Raw genomic sequence first — 6,000 nt, forward strand, 5'->3', positions numbered from 1 at the left:
TGCTCTGCACTGAGGGAATCCTTCATTTCCCCTCCAARGCCAAGCTGGTGCCTTCCACACCATGCCAAGGCAGCCAGCAAGCAGGAAGGTCACCAAAACCACCCAGGGGCAGACACAGCAGCATTAACAGAGCATCAGCATGACTCAAATAGTTAATTTGTGTCCTCTGCAGCATCCCCCTGCCATCACACAGGTGACAGTTCATCCCTGGCACTGCCCTGCCCGCCTGCAGCTCACACAGTCCCCAGCAGGACCACAGAGCTGCTGGCACAGCTGGCACAGCTGGCTGGACTTGCTCAGCCTGAATCCTCCAAAAGGCCTGAGCACAGCCACAGCAGTGCTGGAGACAGGTCCTGACTGCTGGCACTGCTCCTGTGAGAAACAGGCTCTGCTTTCTGCAGTGCTGCCAAAGGGGCTGCAATCCATTTTGTGTCTCTGCAGGGCCACAGGCTGTTGTCCCCACTGTGACAATTGGGTTTTTCCTTTCCATYTTCCTGCTCTTAATCACCCCAGCCCAGCCAGGCACACCCCAGTTATGGCTGGAGTGTGGGAGGGATTCTGGCAGAGAGGGTCCACAGCCCCAGGAGCAGGAGAAGCACAGAATAATCCATGCTAAGATTGTTTTCAGCCAGTCCTGATCCTGGTGACCCCAGTGAGATGCTTCCCCTCTTCTTGAAGGGGCTGCAGCAGGAAATGCTGTCTCAGAGCCATCATTAAACCTCTCTCAAKTCAAGATTTAGTAGAACACCATCTTAGACATATCTGCAGCTTTATTCACTGTTGGCTGTGTGAAAACACATCTCTCTTACCTGGGGTGAGCCTCCTTCAAGCAGAGCAAAGGGGCTCTGTGATCATTGCAGGGTTTCTGTCAGGAGCCCTGTTCAGCAGGAGACAGAGGCCAGAGACACCTGAGCTACAAAAGCAGCATCCCAACCCCATTCCCAGCACCCAGCCATCCCACAAAACTTAAACCAAGCAGGGATTTGAGCCAGGGGTCCACCAGAGGTCACAGGACTCCTTGGGAGCTCCTCAGTGGGGTATCACTGGAGTTACCACACTGCAGGAGGAAAAGCAGAGACCCAGTGCCTGTTTTGGAGCAAGCAGCACCTGTTTGCCTCCTCTCCAGCAGCAGCCATCACTGCAAACCAACAGACCCCAAATTCCTGAAATCCCCCAGCTGAGRATCAAACCCCTGGGAGACAGAGCTGTTTTGGAGCCGGACATCCTCCACACTCATTATCCCCATCCCTCTGAGCTCATCTCCTGCCTGCCCACACCTCACCCACCACTGAGCACCCACCAGCACAGCTGGGCAGGATCCCTTTTATTCTGCAAGGATTAGAAATGCTCCAACCAAATGTGCCATGTAATTACTGCAGTAATGTATGAAGCAGCGTGGAGGTGGTGAATAGTTCACGGTGCCTTATTTAGTGGCAGGTGATTAGTTAAGTTACAGGGTTGGGGTTTTCTTCTTTCTTTCTTAATCTTTCCCTCTTCTGTGAAAAATTCAATTTGCCTTAAGGCAGCATTGAGAGCTGATAGTGACCTAATCCCTCACAGCCCCGAACTGACCTGCTGCAAATTCCCACCCAGATCACAAAACCACATTCCTTTTCCTGACAATACAATGGCCCCTGGATCGTTTTACCTTCAGACCCTGCTTAAAACGTGGGCTGCAAAACACATTATATAATTGTGAATCAAAAATCAAATCTGAGCCAGCAGGTGAAAATGTGTTTGGCTTGTTCTGCAAGCCTGAAAAAGCAGCATCAAATATTTTCTATAGCTCTTTCTTTGAAGGTTTCCATTTTTTCCTTCTCCTCCTTTCCTTGCCAGGGTCTCAATCTTTCTCCACCATAAACTCTTGATAAATTCTCTTGTGTCCTGCTAGTGTTAAAAATGACATTTCTGTTGATCACTCTTCCTCCCTTCCCTGTGCASCTAATTGATCATTWTCRCTAAYAATGTCACCAGAAATCTGGGAGGGRTACTTAATRTCAAACTACTCCYGGGGAACGGCTCAGGGAGGAAATGCAGGCAGAAATTACCACTTATTTCTTCTCTCAGCCCTGCATGAACAGAGAGCTTGACATACACTCTCCTCCCTCTGCATTCAGAGGTTTAAGCAAACAATTTGAAGGTCGTATTCTCGAGCATGAGGGTGTTTCAACACCTTCCCCACACTCGGCTGTGCTCCTGAAACACAAGGGTAATAGTGGCCTTGGACATGGGGGTGTCAGCATGCAGCCTTCTGGAAAGAAAAAGCACAAATGTGTTTATCATGCACCAAAAATTTGGGGTGTGAGGTGAAGAACAACATGCGAACAAGGCTGGGGCACGTCGTGGATAAAGCATCTGCCAGCTGCATCATCCTGCTCCTGCTGAAATCATTAGAGCTGCATTTCCACCGGGACAAGATCACGCTCCCAGGCTCCAGGAGTTGATGGCAGAATGTGCTGTGCAGGGGATAAAGGGATGAGGTGTCCCTGCTGGGGTGGTGATCCCTGTGGGATGAACCATGGCAGGGACAGCTGCAGACACTGCAGGGCCACCAAACCCTGGTTTGTACCAGAGCAAATCATAAAGTATGATGGTAAAGTATAAAGGTACCCCAGGGCACCTTCCCAGAGCATCCCCACACCCATGGGGGTGTGCAGGAACTTAGAGCTGGGTGAAAATCACTGTCATGGAATGGTTTGGGTTGGAAGGGACCATCCCATCCCACCCCTGCCATGGCAGGGACCCCTTCCACTGTCCCAGGCTGCTCCCAGCCCCGTCCAGCCTGGCCTTGGACACTGCCAGGGATCCAGGGGCAGCCACAGCTTCTCTGGACAGCCTGAGAAAGGCCTCCCCACCCTCACAGGGCAGGATTTATTCCTTATGYTTAATCCGAACCTACCTGCTTTCAATTTAAAATGTCTCAGTGGGCACAGGCTCCCAGGTTTACAAACCTTTCTGAGCCTCTCTGGAAAGAGTCACTGAGGGGCTGGRCATGACAGCAGGGTCTTTGCTGCTTCTCCAAACATGTTCTGCTTCCCAAAATGGCTAGGGAATGTAGTTTAGACAAAAATGGGAGAGAGTAGTGCAAACCAGAGAATGGTTTGTGGAGCTCTGACAACCAAAGGCTTTTAATTCTGTCTTTTCCATGAAACGGTGCTGAAAAGAAAAGGGACAACTCAGGGAAATCCCACTGCTCCACCTGCACCTGGGTGTGTTTGTTCAGGCTGGGATAGAGTTAATTTTCRTCACAGTAGCTGGTGTGAGCCTGTTTCGGGTTTGTGCTGGACAGAGCTGATAACACAGGGATGTTTTAGTTCTCTGAGCAGGGCTTGTACCCGGCCAAGGGCTGAGGGGCTGGGGCTGCTCCAGGCGTGGGGAAGGGACACAGGGGGGACATTGGGACCCAGCTGAGCCAGGGGTGTCCCAGCCCATGTGGCCTCATGCTCAGCACACAGAGCTGGGAGGAGAAGAGGGAAAGGGGAACATTTGGAGTGTTTGTCTTTCCCAGCCAGTGTTACACGTGCTGTGGGGAGGGCTGAACACCTGCCTGCCTGTGGCAAGGGGGRGATGAATTCCTGGCTTTGTTTTGCTTGCATGCCTGACTTTTGTTTCCCATATTCAACTGCCTTTATCTCAATCCACGAGTTTCCTCACTTTCTCTCACCCCTCACACTGGGGGAGTGAGCGAGGGGCTCATCCAGCCTGAGATGGAATTAAACCACAACRCCAGGGAGGGGTGGCATGAAGCTCCCTGGGATTCTCTCTGCCCATCTCAAGCAGGGCATTCTGCAYTTTATATCCTATCTAATGCCAAAACTTCTCCTTCCAATAGCTAAATTATTTTTAAAATCTTGTCTTAAATTCACTCATTTGGGGAAACTCTCCTCTGGAGAAATTATTCTATCGTTCTGTTCAGTAAGAAAGAAGTTAAATATGATCGTATTAATTATGGTTCCTCATTTAACATAAAGCTGTAATCAAATGGCTTTTATGTCTAAACAGTCATGGCAGTGGTACTAAGAAATTACAGCATTAAAAGCTTGCACTTAARTTCAAAATGTTTAAATTATACATCTCAGAAGAAACTGATGCCACGTTGAGAGAGGTACAACCTCTTTATGTTAAAGCAGAAACATGAAGGTGCAGAGCACTTTTAAAATAATTATATTTTTGCTTTAATTTCGAGGTAGCTCCTAGGATGCCTAAATAATATATATTATATATATAAAATGTAAAATATAAAATATATAGTATATAATGAATATAGGATATTCTATAGGATATAGAATATAGAATATATGTATTTTTATAATAAATATAATATATAATATATAATATATAATATATAATATATAATATATAATATATAATATATAATATAATATAATATATAATATAATGTAATATAGAATGTAGAATATATAGTACATGATGTAAAATATATAATATAGTATATAGCATATAGCATATAGTATATAGTATATAGTATGTACTATGTATATTTATATTTATATTTATATTTATATTTATATTTATATTTATATTTATATTTATATTTATATTTATATTTATATTTATACCAGGATTGGGGCTTTTTGCCTAGATTTAAGCTATGCTGCATTCTTTTGAAAGGAAGGGGCAGCCTGGTTGGGCATATTCTGACAAAGCCCATGAAACAAAAATATGTCAAGGACATGAATTCTGCAAAGCAGGAGAAATGGAATTTGTTGCTCCTGGCAGGGCTGGACTCACTGGCGTCCTACCAGCCTGGTGTGGGCTGCTGGTGTCTGAGGCTCCAAATTCAGCCTCAGATTTGAGAACTGATTTCCTGAGCCAGAAAACCCAGGAGCATTTCTGTCTGCATGTCAGGAAAACACTTCCTCCAATTCAGGAGCCGGAGCTGCTCCAACACCCGCCTACAAGGAGGAAAAATAGGAAATGGTCAGTGGGGCTGCTCAGAACGGGTCACGGAGGGTTCCTTCTATGGGAAACACCAAATTGCTATTTTGGGTTCAAAATCACAAGAGTGGTGTTTGGAGGGGTAATTTTTTGTTTTGTTTTTTTTTAAATATTTCGGTTTCTTCCAGAGTAGGGACATTCCCATGTGAACCAGCTCCATTCCCACGTGGTTCTGTGGCTCAGCTCCTGCTGCCAAACCCTGCAGAGGGGTATTGGAGAGCACTTGAAACTTCGAGTCCTCCTTCAAACAGTGACCACCTACTTAACCCCTYCCCACAAAGCCCAGAGCTTGAGATAAAATCCTTCACCAGAGTGTCAGGGTGCACTTTATACCTGATAAAATCAATTTTGGTGGCTGCTGGCTCCATCCACAGCTCCTAAATTCACAATTAAGAACGCATTTCCAAGCTCTCAGTAAGACCTACAGCACAACCAGTGCTTGTACCTATTTCAGATCCCAGCATGTGAAATTGCAGGGTGGGTTGAAGGTGATATAATGTTATAAAGTGCACTTTGAGTTGGGTAAACACGCTCAAGGGGTTTATGGTTCCTGGGAATTGTCATCTCTGCTGCCTGGGGAATCTGTTGCATAGTGGAAACCAGTGTTAATTGAGATTTCCAACATGCATTCCAGAGACTGGGCTCAGGGGTGGTATAAATATGAGTTATTCCCTCCATTTTTGCATCATTATAAAAGTTGTTTTCACTCAGTTCCCAGACAAATGGATCTGGGAGCAAGGGGCAGAAACAGCCTCCTGTGAACAGGAGCTCAGGTAAAAGGTATGGATGGGTAGGATTTACAGCACAGGGAGAAGCCAAGCCCTCAGGAGCTGGAGAATTGTCCCTTCCAGCCCCAAATCAGGGGAAGGAGGTCGAGCAAACTTTCCTGGATCACACATTGTGTTCTTCCCAGCTCTTCCAGGCATGAACCTGCAGCACGAACCCAGTACAAAAACCTCTGTATCCTCCTGGCTCTCGCCCCCCAGAAAAACCCGACAAATTCCCATCAATGCCCAACTGCATCTTCTCCACCCGCTGGCA

The sequence above is a fragment of the Malurus melanocephalus genome, unplaced genomic scaffold (genome assembly GCF_030028575.1).
Source record: "Malurus melanocephalus ecotype Western Australia unplaced genomic scaffold, MMel_1.1 scaffold_338, whole genome shotgun sequence".
In the NCBI taxonomy this organism is placed as follows: Eukaryota; Metazoa; Chordata; class Aves; order Passeriformes; family Maluridae; genus Malurus; species Malurus melanocephalus.